The sequence below is a fragment of the Ictidomys tridecemlineatus genome, chromosome 3 (assembly GCF_052094955.1).
Source record: "Ictidomys tridecemlineatus isolate mIctTri1 chromosome 3, mIctTri1.hap1, whole genome shotgun sequence".
In the NCBI taxonomy this organism is placed as follows: domain Eukaryota; kingdom Metazoa; phylum Chordata; class Mammalia; order Rodentia; family Sciuridae; genus Ictidomys; species Ictidomys tridecemlineatus.
Window position 1 is genome coordinate 139,364,231 of NC_135479.1, and position 23,849 is coordinate 139,388,079.

Below are 23,849 nucleotides of genomic sequence, written 5' to 3' on the forward strand. Positions count from 1 at the left end.
GCAAGCTGTTATAAAAGCCTGGGTCTGCCCTTGAGTCATTCTCTGATTTCCCACATTGATATGTGACCCTTCCTCCCTGACATACATTTCTATTATGTATCACTGGGCCCTCACCAGTCTCTGTGCCATGTTATTTGGATTTTCAGCCTTTAAAACTGTGATCTAAAGAAACATTTTTTTTTCCTTCAAAAGTAGCCTACTTCAGGTATTTCATTATAATGAAAAAAAGACTAATGCACCATAGAAACCCAGGATTTCATAGCCATAGAGGAAAGTTTGTGGGTTTTAGCCGGTTTGCTCCCAATCCATCTTATAGACAAGATACTCAGAGGCAAAGGTAGCAGATGAACACAGTGAATCCATGGCAAGGCAGGTACCAGGACTCTAGCACACAAATTACCACACCAGTTTCCCAGATCAAATTCCAGCCCCACTGTATTGTAGATATGTGCCCCTGGGAAAGTCATATAATCCCTTTGAGTCCCAATTTCCTCCTCTGCAAAGTGAGATGGTCCTAATTTCCTATGGAGTAGCTTGGAGGATGAAGTATGTTAATAAGTGTAAAGTGATTGGAACAGTGCCTAACACAGTGATTTGTCATTGTGAGCTCTTGTGTGAGTCACCTGCTTGAATAAACATCTAAGTCTTTCAAAGTCTTCAAAATGCAAGTTTATCACTTGTAACATCCAGTGCTGGTATTCCTTATTGAGGGGAAATTTGCCACATGGTGACCAGGAACTCAAGCACATTGGATCCTGTAGTTTCACCATCCCCCAGGGCCTAGAAGTCCTCCATTGCCAGTCAACACTGACTCCTACAGCCTCAGCCCAGAGGAAGGGCATGTCACCTCCACTCACATTGCACTGGTGAGCGCCAGTTCCACGGAGGCATATCTGATACAGGGGGAGTTGGGAAATGGAGCCAACTGCCAATTACAAGGCCAGACTATGGAAGGGGAGCACAAATTTTTATAAACAGCCATCACTGCAACAGCTAACACGCCATCCCAAAGAACAAAGGCCTCCCACAGCTGGCACTGGTTCACAGTTTTGCATGTCAGCAATTTGGGCTGGGCCTGGCAGTGACTTTTCTGCTGGTCTCACCTGGGATCACTTATGAAGTTCCGGTCAGCAGACAGCGGGGCCTAGGTGGTCTTCCGGCAGCCTCACAGACACCAAGCTCACAGTTCTCGCGAGACCTCAGCAGCCACCTCGCTCCCGTGGCCACAGAACTGGAAGGCAGCACAAGCAGGATACTACAGCTTCTCCAGGCCTTGATTTGGAACCCACAGAGCACCATTTCTGCCTTTCTCTGTACTCTAAGACAAGGCCAGTTTCAAGGAGCAGGAAAACGGACTCCATGAGAGGAGCTTGGAAGAACTGTGGCCATCTGTGACTTACACTAGTGATCATTTGCAACCTGGTGCAGGAGGCACGCATCAGAAAACAGGTTGTGTTCCGTAAAGAGCAAGGAAACACTGCGCTCTACAACAGCCACCTGGTGTCAGGACTGTGTCACACACAGGTGTAACCAGTGGAACCCACAAATCCGTTATCAAAGAAAGAGTCTTTCTCTGGGCAGAGTATGATCCTAAAGAGACATGTTTTCCATGGTGCACAGTCCCCAGGCACATGTCCACCACTTCCTCTGATGCTCAAAGAACTAACAATGTCAGTGCTAGAGGAAAAGCTGGCCGTGGGAGTTCCAGAGAGACAGTGATATTATGATATTATGACTTCCCAGGGGATTTTCCAAGGGTAACCTGGGCTCTACAGGTTCTACCCTCATGTACGAAGCCTTGAACCCAAGGCTTCATGTTAGATATGGCTCCCTTGGATACATCTATGCCTGGTGCCCGTGCCCACTCACTGGAAGGAGCTGACCTCATAGTAGGGGTCCTGGTTCCGCTATGATGACCTTCCTTTCCTGTCCTGGTACTGGGGAGCAAGTGGTGATAGACCAGAAAGAATCTAAAGCGAAAGGACCAGCACAGAGGTGACAGAGGAGGCTGAAGGCCAGGTCACTGGGAAGGTGGAGATGGCATATTTGAGAAGAGGAGGGCAACACCAGTCTTTGCACAGGGGACAGGGTCAGACACTCTTGGTCATGTTGTGCCCTGTCTTGGTCTTGATGCCCTGACCAGAAGCCTACTGCAGAGCAGTGATTTCAAATTAAAGTCATTTTTATTTTGAAAACATAATTCATCTTCTCCCTCTCTCTCTCCCCTACCCCCCTCTCTCTCCTTCCCTTTCTCCCTCTCTCCCTCCTCTTGCCTCCCTTACTCCTCTAATAAAATGTCATGGGGAACTCCAACATAAATTCATAAAAAAGGTGACACTCCCTCAGGCATTTTAAATCTTCACTTTTAGTGGAAAACTCTTCAGTTTGGTGGAACTGTAGGAATACCTCAGGGAACCCGAGTTTCCTGGAGCAAAAACCTTCATATGTTTCTTCTGGAGAATGCCCTAAAATAACTTCAAAAAATCTATGGATGCTCTACACCTTTTAGGTTGATACCAAAACTTTCTCCATTGTAAGTGAAATACTTGCAAAGCATGTGATTTCTGGCACAGGGTAAATATTGACATTTAAAAATGAAATCGTTACATTGTTCTGTTGACTGTATCTAATAGCATCTAAATAGCCTAACACTTTGATCCTGTTCCCATCTAATTTTCTAATTGTGGTGAAATGCACAAAACATATTACCATTCTGATCATTAAGTTTGCGACTGACGCCACCATCCATCTCCAGAACTCTTTGCATCTCACAAAACAGAAATTTTACCCATTTAAACGATGACTCTGCATTCTCCCAGAGGCACCCACTTGAGCTCCTGCAGCCACCATTCCACTTCATGTCTCTATGAATTTGATATTCTACCTTCTGTTTAAAAATATGTGGACAAGCCCTGTAAAATTCAAATTTTACATGTTCACTTTCCTCTTTGAACTGATTTTCATTCCATTCTCAGAATTTTATCCTTACACAACATAATTTCATTCTCAAAGATGTGCTTTGGATTGTCCCCCTCTGTAACAAATCACAAGTATATATTAAGTCATCTAATTTTAATTTTTAAATTCTTATGGCTATAGTTCTAAGTATTAAAATATTTTATTCTGGATTTAGTTATTAAAATTGCTAGTATGTGATTGATCAAAGCAAATACATAAAAGTTAACAATTATAAAACTATAAAAACAAACTTTATTACAAGTTCATTTCTTTATATTTATTTATTTATTTGTTTGTTTGTTTATTTATTTATTTATTTATTTATGTAATTGTAGATGGACACCATTCCTTTATTTATTTTTATTTTTATGTGGTGCTACGGATCGAACCCAATGCCTCACACATGCTAGGCAAGCGCTCTGCCCTTGAGCTACAGCCTCAGCCCCACAAGTGCATTCCTTAATGAGATAAATGGGGTTGGCTTTTTTCCAACTAGGTCATGTATCCATTGATGAATGTGACTTACTGCTCTAATGAGGCGTACTAGTTCTGTACTTATTTTTCTGATTGTTTAAATAGACGTGCTGGGAAACTTGACTCATGTCAGTAGATGGGAGGGGAAGTTTTGTTTTAGCAATACCATCATTTCATTCTCTCAGTTACTGAATTATAGGCCTAAAAATTATATAGTAAACTACTCTTTGATTTTGATGAAAACAAAAAACTGAAAAATTGTTTGATTTGAAATTTTTTCCCAGTCTCTATAAAGTTTTTTTTTTTTTGGTCACTTGTTGGGAAGAACACTAAAAAGTTCTACAAGATTTATGAAATGATTATTATTTATGAAACCTCTTATTCTCTCCCTTAGAGGCACTTAATTTAATCCTTTGTATTCAGAGAAGTTTGGGAAAGCAAACTATTAATTTAACTAAATTTTGCCAACAAAGTATTTTTTAAAGATATTTTTTAGTTGTTGATGTACCTTGATTTTTTTACTTATTTGTATGTGATGCTGAGGATCGAACCCAGTGCCTAACCCAGTGCCTAGGCAAGCCCTCTGCTACTGAGCCACAATCCCAGCCCCGAACAAAGTATTTTTAATAAAATATTTTTGTATGATTGCTTGTTAAAAGTATATTTTCATACTGGGAAATGAAATTGACCAAATTACGACAACATTTGGTGTGCACATATGTATTCCTAACAATGAATCCCACCATTAAGTATAATTATCATGTATCAATAAGAACATGAAAAAATTATTATAGGAATTTCCAATCATAAAACTATACATTTTCACCAAACTTAGAAACAGCAAATTTAGTTTATTTATCAAAAATGTCATGTAATTTAAATATCAAACCCATCCTTACTGTTAAACCTGTCAATCAAATTAGGATACTTTTTCAAAAAAAAGTCTGACTTTAGAAATGTGATAATAGGCATTTCAAAGAATACTGTAAAACTTAGAAAAATACTAATAAGAAGAATATTAAAAATACTATAAAACTAGAAAATAAAATTTGGAATAAATCTGATCATATCCTAAAAATAATCAGATCAAGGTTCACATTTTGATCCAACATAATTATTTGAACTTTGGCTGCTTTGGGAATTAATTAAGTATCCTATTAATTTTAATGGGCTTTATGATAAAAATTTCTATGTATTTACATGAAAGAGGGCAATTAATTGGTTAACAGCATATTTTAAATGGGAGGTAGAAAATATGAAACATTTTATAAGATGAAACAAACTGAGGATTGATTATCTCTGGAATAAATAATTTATGGCATGCCTTGATAAAATAACTCTTAACTGCTTTATTAAATAATGTGCACAAACATGAAAGACATCACATTAAAGTTTTATCTGTATTTTTTTTCAGTCTATCTTGAAAAACAGGATAGTCCTAGGAAACATTAGAGTTATATCAAGGGATGGGAGAATTACAGTTCTTAAACAAGAATTGCTACTGCACCCCCCAACCCCCCTACTTTATATCTAGATTCAGAATATCACCACTATGTCCGGATTCCCCATTTCCAAAACCAGACTTCACCCTGTAACAGAAATGTGTATGAGACCTGAAAAGGTTCATGCCTGGGGCTGGGGGTTTGGGTGACTTGGGTAGTTTTAAAGGAGAGCTCCCCTTTTTTTAGTGGCCTGGGAGGTTTTCCCAACCTTGGAAGAATGAGGGCACCTTGCTTTCCTTAGGTAAAAAAGGCTCAGAGGATCAGGTGTGATTCGGGGAGATTCACTTTAGCGAAAATACAGCAAGAAGCTGTGGATCCTGCTCTGATTCAAATGGATCCACCTCCAGACTCCCATGTGGCCCCACTCACTTTGAACATGACTGCCCCAAGGCACTGGCATCCTGAATATGATCTCAACTTATCAATCTAGGGTCCTCCGCATCCAGGTCCACCTGTCCTCTCTGCCCTGCACTTTCTTGCTGGGCTTCCTTTTCCTCGTCCAGCCTCTCCTGGAGGAGGCTGAACTCACCCTCTGGGAAACCAAGGACTGTGGTGGGAGGGGCTGCTGGAGAGGCCAGCTCAGTTCCCACCTGCGGGAAATGAAAGCCCAGGGGAAGCCCAGGAGGGTCTCTTTCCCATCTCCAATACCTCTCAAAATTCTAAGTTACCCTTTATTTCCTAAAAGGCAGGAGAGCTTTATTCCCAGAGCAGTGGAAAAGCAAAACTGTTGGGTTCCTCTGAGGCTGAGTCTTGGAGTCCCCAACTGTGTGAACCAGGGGAAGTGCCAGGGCAGGACACTGAAGTCAGATCCCTGCCCTGCATCCCTCCATCAATTATGTGACTTCCAGCAAGTCACTTCACCTCTTTTCCTCAGGTTCAAACTGTGGTTGCAGGAGTCTGTCTCCAGAGTTGGGGGAGGAGTAAATAGGAGTGTGCGTCAAGGTGCCTGAGGCAGTGCCTGGGACACAAGATGCCTGGGGCACTCATTTCACCCCACTGTGACCTGCTCTTCAGCTCAGTGTTGGGATCCGTGCAGGGATCTCAGCAGGTCGGCTCTCTGGGCTCCCTGTCTTTATACTGCTCCTGCCCCAGCTCCTGTCTCAGCCTCAAAGCCTTCCTCACTTAGCAGAACCCAAGAACCCCTGATCTTCTGAGCCTGGCCCCTGGGTGACTCTCTCTCTCTCTCTCTCTCTCTCTCTCTCTCTCTCTCTCTCTCTATCTATCTATCTATCTCTATCTCACACATGCACACACTCACACACACACACAAACACACATATCCCTGAGGCTGCCTCCCTTTGGGGCTGAAGCCAAACCCAGAGAAAAATGCCAAGTACAAAGGAGAAGAATGGAGTCCATTTTTCACATTCTTCTGGGCTCCATGAACTTCGGGGTAATTAGACAGATGTAAAATGAATATAGGGCTTTTTTTTTTTTTAAATCCTAGGTCTTCTTAATTGCCTCAGTTGGAAAGTCATTAGGAGATGATTAATGGGAATAGCTTCCGTAAAAATTGAATTATCCTGGGATATGTTGCAGTCTGCTGCCTAAACACTCTTTGGAGAGTTTCTAGCTGCTAATGGTGTCAGGTTGCCTCTTCCTTTACACAGCAGATGATGCCCAGCAGAGGGCCTCTCCCAGAGCTCAGCCCCTTGCTCAAAGGCAGAGGGGAACTGAGAGCAGGTTGAGCAATGGGTTCAAAGTACCAGAAGCAGCCCTATCTCAGCCAGAACAAGAGCCCAGACCAGTGAGAGCCAGGCTGGGGCCCTGATGGTCTTAAACACCTCTTTCACCACCACAGGGGTTTAATGGAAGCGGATAAAGTCTCAAGAAAGTTAAAACATAAATAAATAAAGAGATAGAAAGTATATACCCCCAAATGCAGCAGTGGCTGTCACTGGATGAAATCATACACTTAACCTTGGATTTTTATTGTGCTGTGCTCTTTTCCTGCATCAGGCTTGCAAACTTTTTAAAAAGAATATTTTAAACATTATTTTAAAGTTGCTTGTATCTAGCATCTGAAAGCCTACCTGGTTATGTAAAGGAAGGTAGACTCAACACAGGTGATCTCTCTTCATTTTGGGTGCTGGGCCTAGAACCCAAGGCCTCAAATGTGCTGAGCACAATCTCTACCACTGAGCTACACCATATCTTTTCATTTTCAGGGTGAAACTATTTGGATCTAAGGTGGGCCGAGATCATGAGGACCACCACAGCAGGACCAGGTCAGATAATATCAAGTGAGTAGAGACCCCATTGTACTATAGAGATGGCTCAGCTGCAGCTCCTAGCAGGCCTTCCAGCCTCTCAGCATGATTCCACCAGGACCCCCAGCCCAGCTGATCCACCTGAATGAGCTTAGAAACTGTGGGAAGAACAGGAATCCAGCCATCCGAAAGGTTAAAGGAAAGAAAAACTTTACCCCACTAAAAGGCAGAGGCTGCTTCCAGCAGATGCCAAGCTAGTAACTGTTAAAGCTTTCAAGGTGGAGTTTCATTCAAGTTAAAGGCTGTGGAGCTGCTTCTCTGTTATAAATAGACGGCCCTCTTGTCCCCAGGTCTTGCCTTTTCCCTGCTATTACTTTAATCTAAAATCCTGCTTTCATCCTTAAAATGTGCTCTAACCCTGTGAATTTAGAGCCAGTGAGTAGGTTAGCAGGTGCCTGGAGATGGGCCGGGAGGGCGGTTACTATAAATGATCATGAGGAATCTCACTGAGGGGATGAAAATGCTCTTAAACAGCTTTATGGTGATGGTTGTGCCACCCAGTAAAGTTAATAAAAAATCACCGAATCATATACTTAAAGTGGCTAAACTTTATGATCTGTGAAATAGATCTCAACAAAGCTGGTAATAAAGATAAAATGAAACAAAACAAAGACAACAACAAAACCTCACCCAAGCTCACATGACCTCCTTCCCAACTCTTCCCAGCTGCCTCCATGGCTCTGAGCTGAGCTCCCTCCCTGGAGCCCCGAGCTCCCTCCCTGCAGCCCTGCCTTGATTTCCCCCACTCTGTACTTGAACCTATATGTCAGTTCGTTTTCCATCACTGACAAGCTATTTAAGATAAACAACTTACAAGGAGAAAGGTTTATTTTGGCTCCATGCTTCACAGCTTTCCTGATCTGTGGACTCCTTCACTTTGGGTCTGTGGCGGCACAGTACATCATGGCAGGAGCATGAGGCAGAGGAGGCCTGTTTCCCTCATGGCTGGTGGGAAGCAAAGAGAAAAAGAGGAAGAGGCTGGGGTCCCAACGTCCCATTCAAGGGAAAGCCTCCACGGACCTCACTTCCTCTGACCAGACCCCACCTCCCCATGGCACTGCTACTTTAACACGTGGGTCTTTTGGGAACATTAACTTATCTAGACCATAGCAACCTGTGATGCCTGTGATGCCTGTGACTCTGCTTGTGTCTCTCATCTAGGGCCTGGCATCTCTGACTGCCCCATGTCCCTATACCAGGGTCTTACAGGATCCTGGAATCCTGTGTGCCCTGCATGAATAGAGAGAGGAGTGGAGGAAGCAGCCTCACTCTACAGGTCTCATCGGCTCAGACCTCCAAGGGCTCCAGGAACGTACCTGGTTCCTAAGTCCCACTCCTACACAGACCTATTTCACTAATACCCCGAAATACCGCATCCCAGGCCCAGTGGCACAGACCAGGTCACCTGCTGTGTGAACCCAAGCTCAAGGAAATTGCTGCTGACAGAGAAGAATTGACCTAAATAAAGCTGAATGAAGATATTCACCACCTTGTCATTTATAACAGTAAACAACGGGAAACCTGAAAGACCAATGGGGGCTGGGTTAAATCCAAGGATCACGGTAGGATGGATTGCTATGTAGCCAATTAAAAGAAAATCACTCAAAACAACTTAATGAATGGAGGAATGGTTCTAATATCATATTAAACCACAAAAGCAGCATGGAAAAAAAAAGTGTACATAGTATGTACAATCCCTACCTTCTTTTTGTATAGGTGAACCAAACTGGAAAAACACCAAAACATTTACAGTGGATTTGTGGATGCTTTTAACTTCTGTCTTTACTCTTTTCTTCATTTTCCACAATAAGCATATGTTACTGTGTTTTGAAATTCTTTAAAGAGGCTGGGGCTGGGGCTCAGTGGTGAGCACTTGCCTAGCATGTGGGAGGCACTGGGTTCAATCCTCAGTACCACATTAAAAAATAAACAAAATAAAGGTATTGTGTCCGTCTGCCACTAAAAAAGAAATTCTTTTAAAAAATTCTTTAAAAAGTATAGAAAAGCACGAAGGATACTACAACAAAAGCCATATCATTCCTCCTTAAAATGAAGAAAAATCATATTTAGACTTTATTTTTAATGTGTACAGCAGCAGATTAGATTAGATTAACATCTCCATGTTCTTTTGCCCAGCACCAGGATCTCCCTTCCCTCTCCAGAGGAAACATTTTCTAGATTAGATGTCTGGTCTATGTTTTTATACTTGGATTATGCAGTGAAAATAGAATTGGATTTAAGTTGTTTTTAAACTTTAAAAACATTTACAAAAAATGATACCATATTATTCTAACACCCCGTAACTTACATCTTTCTAGAGCTCTTGATATAGAAATATACATATTCCTTTCATTTATTTAACTACAGCATGTTACTGCATAATCATGGCACCCTATTTTTTCAGTTTAAAAAGTTGGGTCATAAACTTTCATGGCATAATCATCACACCACTTAAAAGGTAAACAGAGCACCAATGTATTCATCAATGGCATATGGATGCGCTTTTGACTCGCACATTGTATGTGTGATCCTAGAATGCTTGGTACACATGCAATTCCTTAGTATATTTCCAAAGGCCAAGTGCATGGTTGGTGTAGCACACTGCAGTGCTAGTGGTTAACACATCTTACCAATGTTGCTGAGGACAACACATCCAATAATAGTGGCCCAGAATCTTCAGACACAGAAGATTAAGTTTTGTAAATCCATACTTTGCAACACGGTAGTAAATTTTTTCTAGTATAATATTTCAACTATAATGCACAAATCAATAACAACTAATGTGTTAACTTTTTGTTTCCAGACCAGAAAAATATTCTCTAAACTGTCTTGAAGCAATGATGCATTTAAATTTGGACTATTCAATTTTAACATATATTCATGAGTATTCCATGCATTCTAATCTTGAACCAAAGACAGTTTAGTAAAAAAATTATTTTTAAGTTATATAGGAGCAATCTTTTTTTTTTAACAAAAGCTTCACAGAATGGTCACACCACACCTTTTTTTTGGTTATATATGACATAAAAATGTATTATAGTTCATAATACACATATTTTTCATCTCTGGTTGTACACAAAAAGAGCCATGTACCTAGGGTAATGATGTCCATCTCATTCCACCATCTTTCCTAACCCCATGTACCCTCTCTTCCTCTTCCTCCCCTTTGCCCTATCTAAAGTTTGTCTATTCCTCCCATGCCCGCCCAACCCCACTATGAATCATCCTCTTTATATCAGAGAAAACATTTGACATTTGGTTTTGGGGGATTGGTTTACTTCACTTAGATTATATTCTTCAACTCCATCCATTTACCTGCAAATGCCATGATTTTATTCTCTTTAAATGCTGAATAATATTCCATTGTGTATATATACCACATGTTTTTGCAAAAAAAATTGGCATAAAATCTGCAACAATTATGTGGTGAAATACCATACCGACTTTTCTATTATGTAATGAGCCACCATGATTATCCCTCTACCAATAGGCTTTTGGGTCGCTTCTAATTTTTGCTCTGAGAAATGATACAATGAACATTACTAGCCCATGTTTTTCTGTGCATATAAACAAGAGTTTAACTGAACAGTGGTCCTCAAGGTCTAGCCCTAGCACCAGTATTGAGTATTGCATTTCTACCAAGTTCTCAGTAGATGCTGAAAACTTGGTAGAAATGCAATACTCAGGCCCTGTCCCAGAGTTTCACTGGGGCCTGTTGCTGTTTAATCAAGCTTCCAGATGCAAGCTTGAGAGCTAGGGTCCTGGACTAGAGCACCTAGCTAGAAATGAAATCACTCTGTCCTTGAAAATGCAATGTTCATGTCCACCATATACTTCAAGTGGCTCTTTAAGCAGTTTATGATTGCTTCCCACCAGTGGCATATGAGGATGTCCCCATACTTCACCAGTACTGGCACTGTCAGGCCGTCTACTTTTTGTCAAGCTAATGGAGGGAGATAGTGTCTCATTTTCATTTCAATTTGCATTGCTATAATAATCAAAGAGGTTTCATAGACATTTTGGACACTCAGGTTTTTATTAACTTTTTTAATCATTAAAAAAAACAGATTAAACCATAGTGGGATAGGGAGAGGGAGCATGGAGGAATAAATGAACTCCAGATAGGGCAGAGGGGTTGGAGGGGAAGGGAGGGGGCATGGGATATAAATGATGGTGGGATGTAATGATCATTATTATCCACGAAGACACGAATTGGTGTGAATATACTTTGTATACAACCAGAGATATAAAAAATTGTGCTCTGTATGTGTAATAAGAATTGTAATACATTCTGCTGACATATATAAATTTAAAAAATTAAAAATAAAAATGAAAAAAAACAGATTAAAAGTATACATACAAACTTCAGGTTATAGTCCCTCACCTCTTTGTAGAATATATGAAATAAAAACCTAGACCAGTGGTCCAGAGCAGTCAACTGCTCAGACACCCCCTGCTCAGTGCCCGCCCCTGGGTCTGCTCTGTCTCCAGGCCTCTCCTGGATGACCTGGGCTGGGGTTCACATTTTTCTCCCATAACCACAGACATCACAGCCTGAGCCCATCTACCTGAGAATAACCCCTACCCAAGGTTAATGACAGGGAAAATTCCCTTCCCAATCCTAGTCTCAATGGTTATCAGGCCTAACTCAAGGGATCAAGTACAGTAGAGGCTTAACAATGTGTAGGAACTAGCTCATTCAATCACTTTTCATTCAACCAAATATATCGATTGAGCAACATGGATGTGCAGGCCCCTGAGTGCAAGGCATTAGGGCCCATCGCATTCTGGACCCTGGCAGAGTTCACGTTTCCTTGGAGGACATTAAATGGACCATTCCACAAATTAATGTAAATCTGCAACTCTCAAAATAAGAAGTAGACGGTATGGTGAGACTTGGTCAGGATGGAATTCTGGAGAGAGCTACAGGAAGCGTGGAACTCACAATAGCTAGGCTCTGGAACCAACCTAGGTGTCCTTTAACAGATGAATAGATAAAGAAAATGTGATATATATACACAATGGGATATTGCTCAGCCATAAAGAAGAATGAAATTATGGTATTTGCCAGTAAATGGGTGGAAATGGAGAATATCTTGCTAAGTGAAATATACCAATTTCCAAAACCCCAAGGCAGAATGTACTCTCTGATATGCGGATGCTAACCCCAAACAAGAGAGGATGGGGAGGGGAAGAATAGAAGACCTTTGGATTAGACAAAGGGGAATGAAGGGAAGGGAGGGGAGAGGGGGATAGGAAAGACAGAAGAATTCATGAGACTTAACTTTCCTAGCCTTGTATTTGAATACATGATCAAGGTAACTCCAAATCATATACAATCACAAGAATAGGATCCTAATTAGAATAAAAGTTATACTCTAAGTAGTATAATTTGCCAAAATACATCCTACTGTCATGTATAACTAAAAAGAACAAATTAAAAAAGAAAACTCTCCAAAACATGCAAACATAAAAAAAAGAAAGCTACCCAGAGCTGGCACCCATGACACAAGCCCAAGCCTACTCACCAGCCAAGACGCCCACTTCCCAGCCCAAGAGGCCCATGTGGTTTTCTATCTGCTTCAACAACAGGACAAAGAGCTACATCACTCAGCCCTCAAAATCATAAAGCCCAGAAATACTCCATTGTTCAGGGACTGGAGGCCTCGGAAACAGAGGGTCCCAGAGCACCCGACCAAAGGCTGGCAGTTAGCTAGCTTCGGAGGCAGATGCAGTCTCATTTAGTTTTAATGGCACTGGGAAGAAAGGAAGGAAGAACCATTTCTTTCCTCCAACGCTGGGCCTCCCACTTCTCAGGCTGGGGATCTCTTCCCTGGTGAATTTATGCTAATGCTGCTGTTTACAGTTTCCAGATGAAGCGGAGGGGATGATGCACTGCTGCTGGTGTCAACCAGGGACAGAAGCTGTTATTCTCAATTCTCTCTCCATCTCTCTCTCGGGGTCCTCATGGATCACCCTTCCCCTACTCGGTTTCAGAGAGAGAACTGAGAGAAATGAGCATTCCCTGCTTTGATTCTTAATTGGCACAGGCAGCCAGCTCTCTCTGGACTCTAGAGTACACATCAGAATGATCTTATTTAAAACAGGTCATTTTTTAAATGCCCATTTCCTGCCTCCCTGTGATGCAGAAAATTTCACCTTCCCTTGGGTTTGGACAGAGAGTGTTTGGGGGATGTTGATTTGGCTGGTGATGCAAAGAGAATCCCCCAGGGGAAGCAGATCAGCAAGCTGAGCTGATTATTTGAAACACAGATGGTTTCATGAGACTACGTGAAAACAGTGAGAAAAATCCTCTTCTGGAGAAGTCCCAGCCATTCCCCAAGGCCCCTGGGTTCACTAAGTTACTGGACACCATACTCCTCTCCAAGTCTTAATTGTGTTCTCTGTAACTGAACCATCTTTTCTCTAAAGTTTCCTCCAGTTTCCTGTCCATGACTTTTAATTAGTTTTCCTTTTATTATGCTCGACTTCAGAATTTCTGTGATTCTTGGTGGGTTACAAAATTAAATTTGGCACAAGATTTTAAAAAGTTAAGTGAGGAAATTGCAGGGAAAAGAAGAGCCAATTGGGACACTAAAATAAAATTAGAGTCTAAGCTGCATGATCAAGCCCTGTTCACTCTGACAGAAAGTGGGCCAAAATTTTGCCTGTGAGCTTTCTTGCAGCCAATACCGGGAGCAAAACGCAATCAGTTTTATTATTAAGAGCATGGAGCTAGTAAAGATAAACCAGTTCTTTAGGAAAAAGTCACTCCTCCTGGCTCAAAGGCCCAAGGGAATTTATCACGTGGGTCTTCAAGAGAGGGTACTCTAGTACTTTATGAGCAAATTTTTAACTTTTTTCAGTTAACACGTTAGCCCCAACAGTGGTCAGTGGCACCAAGCAAAGCACAATGTGGTGAAATCCATTTGTCCTGGACTAAAACCCTGCAGTTCATCTCTGCAGATCTCGGGTGGTCTTTGTTAGCTGGGAGGGAAGCAGCAGAGTAGCTACAACAGTATGTCTCAACTGAGGGACCAAGGACTCCTGGGAGTTCCCAGGCGTGTTCTTGAGTTTGACCAACCCTAACTCCCTAACTCCAGTTATTCTTAGTGGCGTTCATGTAAATTCCAACAGGCAGAAGAAAAGAAATACATGTGCCCTAGGGGCCCTCTACCCAAGATGACAACGCCCACAGTGCCACTCTAACATTAAGATCATATGTCATAGTTGTTCCTTGGTCATGTCACTGCTCCACCTGTACCTTCATGCCACCATGTCCCTGCTCGTCAGTGGCAACAGTAGCCACTGATCTGATGAAGCTCCCTTTCTTGGCTCCCAGCTGCCCCTACACAGTAAAGTTCAAACTCTTCCACAGGCTGGGCAAGATTCTGTGTGGCCCACCTACCTTCTTCTCCATCCTCCCCCATTTCCCCAACCCAGACTCCCAACACTCCAGCCAGCCCTTTGTGCAGACCCCACCTACCACCCTTGGGTAGGACCCTAAACCAGCAAAGCTAAGCCTTCCCCACTTCATCAGGCACTGCAATCTCCCAGAGCACTTGGTCAGTGTCACATTCATGACACAGATTTTTCACTGAGTCCTGCTGGGTCCTGGCTGACACTGTGGGATGAAGTGAAGAGAAACCCTCAGCCCACAAGAAGAATTGGAGTTTCCTGGGCTTAGATCTGTCTTCCCAGTTTGACTGGAGGCTTCCTGGGTCTCAGTACTCCCCACTGCAGAAATTCAGAAAGTGTCTGAAGAACTCACCTGGAGAGAGAGGCGTGGAGGAGCTGCTTAGAAGATTCCAGAAGGGGACCCTCAAAGGCTGGCAGGAGTGGGGTCTGCTGGCTGAATGAGCTGGGCAGGGCAGGGACTCCTAATCCCTTTGTAACAGAAGGGCTGGCCTGGACAGTGGCCAAGGATGCCAGGGGAAGGTGGGTGCCTCCCTGCAGGTGAGCACCTGAAACGTTCTGTGCGGATGGGCATTTCTTGCTAAACCTGTTTATTTAACCAAGACCTCCTGATAGCAATGACCATGAAAGCCTGTTGACATATTTGGAATCTCCATTCATGCCACTCCAGCTTTAGCTCTCCATCTGCCAGCTGTGCTGTGGATTAATTAAACAACTGATGAGGTCAACGCAGTTAATCCTCAGGGGAGAGGCAAGGCTGAGTTTTCAAAGGGCTGGTCTCAGTTCACAGCATGCACTGGTTTGCTTTTCAGGGACCCACGTGGGCATTTGTTGGGCACCCATCATGCCCAGCACCTTCTACCAGGTACAGCATTACTCCTCAGCATTCTCAAGTACTGAAGGATGTGCAAAGGTATGTGCAATTGTGCATGCCTATACAGGGGACACTCGCGGGTGAGTGCTTGATCTTGTGGGTGGGTGCAAGGAGTCATTTGCATGTGTACGCCAGATGGCATGCCCTCAGCGAACCCACATGGAGGACTGAGTTCCATTTGCATTTTGTTGTACTGGAAGCACCAGGGATACCACACTGCTCACATCAATCACTTGAAATTAAAAAAGAGAGAGACTTTGTGTTTACTCTGAACTCCATGTGATGATAATTACTAGGATTTGATAATTTCCCTGTCTGAGAATTTGGCAGACTTGCAAATACTTTATTTTGATTGTTGCCAGTTCCTCCTGGAAGGGTTCTGTTACCCACTCTCCCCCAAGCAAGTTGTCTCATTCAGATCGTCAGTTAGGGACCATGAGAAGCAGTTCGCTGTGGCTCGGCTCCATGGAGCGGTCTCAAGGAAGGCACTGGAATGGAGCCCTCTGCCGTTGCATAGTGCACAGACCCCATGAGGCAGTTGTGAGCCCCAGGGCCTGGGGTCTGCCCCCGACACAACATGTGATCTTGCAAAATTATCCACCCACCCTTTACTCCCACATCAGTCTTAGCATCTGCTTCCTCATTTGTGAAAGGAAGGAATGGAATTGTATCATTTCTTGGATCCCTTCTGTCTACCAGACTCTAGGAGTACTCGAAAAAGATGGCACTGTTCTGCTGGTTTGGGTGGGAATCACAGACTCCTAAAGGGGTTGGGGCTGGAAGGGATCATAGTCCGACTCCTACCCCAAACCTCCAGGCTTCCCAGAAGGACGGACTGTTCCAGAGCAAGTCAAGACAGAACAGATGGACTCTGCGCTCTGGGGGTAGAAACAGAGCTGTCCCAGCTTCTGGGGCAGTTCTGAGTGCATTCTACTTCCAGGAGGCCACAGAGCCCACTTCCCTTGGCCTTGAACAGGACATCTTTGGTCAACTCCATTCCCTGTGGGAGCACGTGCCTGCTCCTCCAGGCACAGGGTGCTTGTTCTTGTCACAGCGTCCAAGAAGCACATGAAAGATGATTCTTTGCAGTGGCAGAGCAGCCCCTGGGAGCTTCTGGAACAGTAGATCACGGGCGTCCACCCAGACCTGTCACCCCAATCCCCAGGAGACTCATTTGCTCCTAGTCAATTCTACATCTGCTCTATTCACGGATCTGCCTCCCAGCTAGACAGTGAGTGCTTGAAGAGTAAATCTCACCATCCATTCATTTTTGTATCCAGGGATTGAAAGAGTCCCCAGTGAAAAATAGGTGCTCAGTGAGTATTGAATGAAGGGATGAGGAAGCGAACCTGTGCAGGCTTCTTGAAGGCAGCGGATTTGACACCAAATCTGAAAGGGAAGACCTCTTGTTGGAGGACAGAAAAAATGCCGAGGCTGAGAAAAAAACCCTCCTGTCCCCCAATAAAAGCAGGGGGCTAAAGGCTAGCCTGTCTGGAAGCAGGGTTGGTGGTATGGCATGAAAGAGCCTAAGGAGGGTAGAAAGGAAATGAGAAAGGGAGGAGAGGATGTTGAGGAATTGAGAGCCGGCTAGATCAGGGTGTCTGGAGACAGATGTGGCTATCCATCTCACCTCCTCTAATCTCACTTTCCTAAAGCAAATACTAACTATTTCTCAGTAAACCTTGAACACAGGGGAAGAGAAGAAGGGTTGGAAATGAATCTCTGGAGCAGAGAGACTGGGTGCAAATCCCAGTTCCTCTGTGTATTGCTGTGCATTCTTGGGCAAGTTACTGACCCTCTCCATGCATCCAGTTTCCTCATCTCTAAAATGGGGATTCCAGAAGTTCCTTCCTCAAAGGCCTGGAAGGATTAAATGGAATAAGATAATGCATTGGCAGAGTCCCTGGCGCAGAGGGTTCGGTGAATATGAAACAATCTCATGTAAAAGAATATAATCTGATCACTCACTGGCTTCTGACTGTCCTACCTGAGTCTGGCATCAAGCTGTGGCAAGCTTTAAATCTAGATTCATGCACCAAATTCTTCAGCTTTTCCACCCATCAGCCCTCCAGGCCCTCTCACAAACCCTCATCACCCTGAGCCCCCCCCAAATTCATATTTCTCGGCATAGCTTTACCTTGTCTCTAGGTCAGTGGCATGGCTTTGCTCAGGCAGAAAGTCGGTTGATGGCTCCCAAGCTCTACCACCTACACAGTGTTGCCTACATGCCAGCCCCTGACAGAGGTGTGGCTCATGTTTACATCACTGAATTAGAGAAAGCCTGTCCACACCAGCCTGGGGGCTCCTGGGGGCCTTCTTGTACTCTGGGCTGTGTCCAGGATTCTGCAGTTGGTCCACCTGCCTAGAGCCATGCAGGTGGTACACACTGAAGTCTGTGTGAGTGGTTCCCTCTGGAATTGTGCAGTGCAAGGTACCGGTCCCCAAACCCCACCGCAATTCACCTCATGTTTCTTGTGAATAATTAAGGGCCTTTGGAACAGCTGTGCAGCCATGGGGCACATATAGTTCAAAGTGGCCACAGATCTGCTCTTTTGAAACAGGCCCTGCTGTTTAAAACAATATTCTCAGAAAAAGAATATTGATCTCCATTCCAGCCATCAAAGAGAAGGAATAGCTGGGGAAAAGGACACAGCAGGAGAAGTTCTATCATATACACTCAGCTTGTCCTTTTCTGGGGCCCTGACTCTGGGGCTTCAGACCATAGGCAAGCCTCCATCAACCAAGCACAGAGAACAACCCCCTGAGCTGCTCTTGGAGTGGGTTGGGAGGGCAGGGACGAGAAGCAGCCCTACACCAGAAAGCACCTAAGGTCACTCACACCAAATAGCCTGACAAAGTGCCCTGAGCACCACCGGGAACTAAAAAGTGGTCCCTTTTCTTCCCTCCCTCTCTAATCAGCATTTTACATTTGTGTCACAGTTAAGAAGTAGTAGCTCATTCATTCTTAATAATGTTACTGAAATATACCAGTAATTACATAATGACGACAGAAAAATCACATCGAAGTAAATGAGAGGAATGATTTTTATTACATTTCCCCAATGAATATGTAATTATGGGTTATAAAAGCACCTTATTGACTCAGAATGGCCATTTTTTTTTTTTTTTTTGTCCTTGTGAGAAGAAGGGAAGTTTGTGCTTACTTGTGCAGCTCAGGAAACACGCAAGATTTGGTGTAAGCTGTCCTCCTTGTCCTCCCTAATGAGCCTGCTCCATCCTAGGTCGCTGGTAGGATCCCTCTGCACCATGTGCCCTAGGGTTGTGGGATGCTGAAGAGAGTTCCAAGTATATGGAACCCTGGGCCCACAGCATCCGCCCAACTCATCTCTGGCAGAAGCTACAGAAGCTACCAATTTTCCAGTATCCGGGCCATGCCACCTCCTCCTCCACAGACCCTTTCTGATGGTGAGGCTGTGACTCCATTTAATTTTACAAGGAGGAAAAAGGATCCCAGTGCAGCAGAAACCGCTGATTACCTCTTCGTCCAGAGGTGCACAACCAGAGTACATTTCCAGGTCTTTCTTGCAATAAATAAGGTGTGGTACAGAACCTGGGTGCAAGTGGTGAGCACCAGCTCCCAGCCCAGCTCGCGCAGTGCCCAGCTCAGGGCGCAGTTCTCTGCCCCATGCACTCCCAGCAGGAACTGGAGGGGCGGGATCTGGGAGGAGCCAGGGCCAGGAAGCTGCTGATGCAAATTGAACCTGCAGTTCCCAGCATTGCAAGGGTCACTAGGGCTTCCTGAGCAAGAGGCAGCCTTCCTGTTTGGCCACATTCGAGGCCATTTCTCTAATTTCTGAATTTGCCAGATATGACCGCAGTGCCCTGAACAGAGTATCTTCTGGAACTGGACTATTGGCCCACATGGGATGGGTTGGATAGGTGAGCCCATCATCCTGCAAGGTGAGTTTCAGGCTATGGTCCAGCAAATCTTTCTCACTCTCCTCAACATTCTGTTTTAGTATCCTATCTCCAGCCTCATATAGGTGTTTTATTAAGAAATGAAAGAAACAAAAATATACAAAGGATGCTTTGGGTGTCTCTAAATAGTTCAATCATCTGCTACTCCATATCATTTGTGGAAGGATCACAGAATCTCAAAGTCTCATGTAACAAAGTTCAAAAAGAAAAAGGGAGTGACTTTGACCTTATCGTGTCCTTTGACTTTTAATTGTCCACTTGACAATTGGGAAAAGCTCCACTTAAGAAAAATTGTTCGCTCCCTAAATTGCACCTTCATAACTTTTGACTTATGTGATTTAAGAATGCTGATTTTAAAATGTGTTTAGGAAAAGAAAGGCATCAGAATAGCCAAAACAATTTTGGACAAGAAGAGTAAACTTAGAGGACTACACCCAGCAGCTGATGGGATGGTTTTGTGGACAGCCTCAGGTCAACGGGGACAGAATAGAGAGCCCAGAAGCAGAGCCCCGCCTGCATGATGTGGGCATTGATTTTGACAAAGGCACCAAGGCAATTCATAACACATCATTATCACAATTTAAAATTATTCATCTGAGTATCTGTTAAATGCCCTGGGAGAAGAAAAATGGACCTGCTTTGTTCGAAGTTTTGTCCCTAACATTTACTACAGTGCCTGGCACAAACTGGAAGCTCAACAAATATTTTTTGGAGGAAGGAAAAGGGCTGTTGATATTTCCATTATGAATGGGATCTTTCTTCAAACTCAGACTTCCAACAACCTCTGTGGAGCCTATTCTTTGGTTCTTCACACATACAAGATGTTATATAATATTTCATTCACTTTACAACTCTCTGCTTCCAGAATGAGGTTTTACCAGTTACAAAGACATGAATATCCAAAGCAAGCAGGCCTTTCATGCCATCTGCTCTGGCAGGCAGGAAGATGGAATGGCTAAGAATAGCCCCGAACCTAGATGGACTCTTACACAGTTCCTTCTGCTTGTCCCCAATATTTCCCTCCTGCAGGGTCACCTGATTGTGGTCCAGTGGGGGCTCAAATTGTAGATGAGGATGCAAATGTAAGAAGAGGTGACCCCTCTCCCATGGTCTTTTCAGAGAAAATGCTGTGGGTGGAAGGATAGAGAATGAAATTACTGAAATTGATTTTCACTAAGACATTTTTAGTTGACCAGAACATGAAAATCTGCTTCTTAGAAACAGCTTTTCTTGTTGAATTTGGATGTGAGATAATTTGCTCACTTTTCTTTTAGTGAAAATTTCTGCATTAACAATAGATTCAATATCCTGGACCAAGTCCTGGATTCTTTTCCATCTCCGGGTGAAGAGCAGCTCCTCTCACAGGTGACAAAGCCAGCTCCAGGAATGCCCCATTCTTCATTTTTCAGGGTTGACTTGGCCCTGCCTTGCCTGTTGTCTCATTATCATAAAAGCACAACTGGAACTTCCAATTGTTCTGAAAGCATCATCCTCCCCACATCCTCCCCACATCCTCCGGAGAGAAGATCCAAGCAGAGCCTGAGACAGGCCCCACTGTGCCAGTCCTGTGCCTCTGGTAGCAGCTTGCTGTGCCAACTTCGTTTCCTCAGCTCCCTGAGTTCTGAACACCTCACCTATAACACTTATAAAGTGACCATTTTATGGCTCCCCTAGAGATAAGACAAGTCACTTCTTATCTCTAAGAGAGCCATATGATTATATGTTAAAAAGTTAATAAACTGGCAAGCAAAGACAAGAAACATACTAAATATTAAAAGAAGGCTGTTCCTTAGAGTCTAATAAAAGAAGGCATGTCTCTTCTTTTATTTTGGTTTCTCAGAGCTATCATAACAAATTACCACAGGCTAAGTGTCTTACAAAGACAGTGGCTCTTACATAAACCTGGGCCCATTGAACAAGGGAGCAACAAGACTTTTGAAGCTGGAAGTTGAAATCACAGTGTTGCAAGGCCATGATCCCTCTGAATGCTCTAAGGAGAATCCTTCCTTGCACCTTTCAATTAATGGTGGCTGCAGACACTCCTTGGCTTTTGTCCACGTCTCTTCTCTCCCTGCCTCTGTCTTTTCATGACCTTATTCTCTTCTCAGAATCTTCTCCCTCTGTCTATTATATGGCACTCATTGAATTACAGCCCACCTGGATAATCCAGGATGATCTCATTTCCAGATCCTGAATTTAATTACATCGTTAAAGACCCTCTCTCCAAATAAAGTCACATTCACAGGTTCCAGGAATGAAGACACGAACATAATTTTTTAGAGTGCACACACCAAACTCACACCCAGAACCAGCTGAGACCTCCTAACTGTGAACAGGCTGCTGCCTGGGTGCCATGGTAACCAACAGTTGCCTTCCACAAAATATGTTCCACAAACATCAAATTTTGAATCTTCAAAGAGATCTAGGAGGCAGCTCATATTAACCTATTTCAAACAAGAGGAAACCAAGGGGCAGAGTGTTAGAATGATGTACTCAGGGTCACAGTGCTTCTAGGAATTAGGGCTAGGACATCAACCTGGGCCCATTGAACAAGGGATCAACAAGACCTTTTTCTCCCTCTAGAGAAGGGGGGTGTTCTATTTTCAAGGAGTCGGGGAGGACACTCAGGCAGCCATTGCAGAAGTCTTCATGGAGGCACTTGGCTTCCTTCCTCATTTCCTCTTGCCATCTCCAAAGGCTCACCTCTGCCAGTCCCTGCTGTTCAGAAAAAAAGCACTGGGCTGGGACACTGTCAATCTCCTGTCTGCTCCTCCCCTCCCTGAAGTGAGGTAGCACACAAGTCCTCTAGATGGCAACACAGGTAAGGCCCTCTCACAGATAAGAGAACAAATGGTTTCTGTCAAATACGCCCCTGGAGGAGGGTCAGGCGTCTTGTGGACTAACATAGGAAAGAATGTTCTAGTTCAGTGAACTCCAGTGGACTAACAGAGGAGACAGTGGCCCCTCGCTGAAAACGTTCAGTCTAAGTCTGAACAATCATCTGTCAGAGATGCTGTCGGGACTTGTGCCCCAGCTGAGATTTGGGACTAGAGGACCTGGAAGATTCTGAAGCCACAATTCTCTCAGCAAATGGAAGAGGGCATCAGCTGTATCTGAAGCAAGTGACTTCCTGCTTCCTGCCTCCTCTTGTGTGGGTCTCATCAATAGGCAATACCCCACAGAACCAGACACAGGAAGCCATAATGTACAGATGTTAGTTCAGGTCCTCCAAGAAGCAGACGCCATGACGAGTTTAGAGGCACAAAAGACTAACGGGAAAGAGGCTTATGCAGGGTAAAGGAAAGGGAGGCTGTAGACCACCATGCTGATCTCCTGTGAAGGGGGTTGGTGAGGGAGGATGAGGCTCACACCCCCAACAGAGGGTCTTAGAGCCAAAGTCACCTGTTGAAGGAGTCCTGGTCTTACAGGAGAAGGCCTGCTGTTCATACCCCCATTCCTTCCCACTGCATTCCCTGGGGACCTCAGTGAGAATTCAGGGTGAGTCCTAGAGAATGGAGCCTGAGGTCTAGCCACTGGGGGCTGTGGCTGTGAGCCTCCTTCCATCAGCCTAGGAGGGGAAGCGAGGGCATTGAAACAGGAGGTGGCACAAGAGCAATCCAGTCAGGTGCAGAGCCAAACTCCTGGATTTTAGGAAAGTGAGTCACCCACTTCACAGGCTAAGTGACAAAGTATCCTCTCTACACGCAAGGGATCCAGGGGCAAACTCAAAAGGCCATTGCAGAGGGTTCTCAGAGCTTACTTTCTGGAACCTCGATTTAACAACCCTTTACTGAGCCCTACTGTGTGCCGAGGACATGGAGGAGAGGTGGCAAAGGCACAACTCCTGAGCTCAGGCACCGAGAGCTCACCCTCTGTACTTACCTAGAGCAGCACGAAGGTGAACTGTCTCCAACCTCAGATCCAGGCCCTGGCCTTTAACACAAGGTAAACAGTGAGAGCAGCTAGTGGAGGCAGAGAGAATCGGATAGAGTCCCTAGGAAGGGGAGACAGAGCAAAGGGAAGAGCTGCAGGCTACAGGGTGATCAGGGCAGAATTGGGCAGGTGACCTCACTTTTCTTGGAGGTACTGTTTTGGGGAAAGGCTGTCTAATTTTGTCTATTTTCCCATACATAGTATTGTAATTTCAGAAACACTCATTGTCCCTCCATTCCGATACCCAGCCTCCCTGGCAGTCCCACAGGGCATTGCCCTGGCTTTGCAATCCTGGTCCCTCTGCTGCTTGTCCTGCCTCAGAGAAGCCATGGGCAGAATAGGGGAATATCTGTCTCCCCCAGCTCTTGCCCAACCCAGGCTGAGGCTGGGAAGCACATGATCATCCCAGCAATCAAACTCAGGGGTCATGCAGGATTGTCAATCAAAGCTCTGACTTCTGAACCTTGGTTCTCGACTTTAAAT

The 23,849-nt window shown here is 44.2% G+C and overlaps 1 protein-coding gene across 20 annotated transcripts in view; it reads right to left on the bottom strand.

Moving 5' to 3' along the window:
- Nucleotides 1–23,849, bottom strand: part of LOC144376372 (palmitoyltransferase ZDHHC19-like) — a 112,524-nt gene that overhangs the window by 23,961 nt on the left and 64,714 nt on the right. For 10 of the 20 annotated variants that reach the window (XR_013436804.1, XR_013436821.1, XR_013436820.1 and 7 more), the window contains one exon: nt 18,522–23,427. The exons of 6 other annotated variants lie outside the window; for them this stretch is intronic. The gene's annotated coding sequence lies outside the window, so the exon portion shown is untranslated. Of the gene's footprint in view, nt 1–8,018; nt 8,150–18,521; nt 23,428–23,849 lie in introns of those variants that run through there. 4 more of the 20 variants (XR_013436813.1, XR_013436811.1, XR_013436802.1 and 1 more) reach the window with 3 other exon arrangements.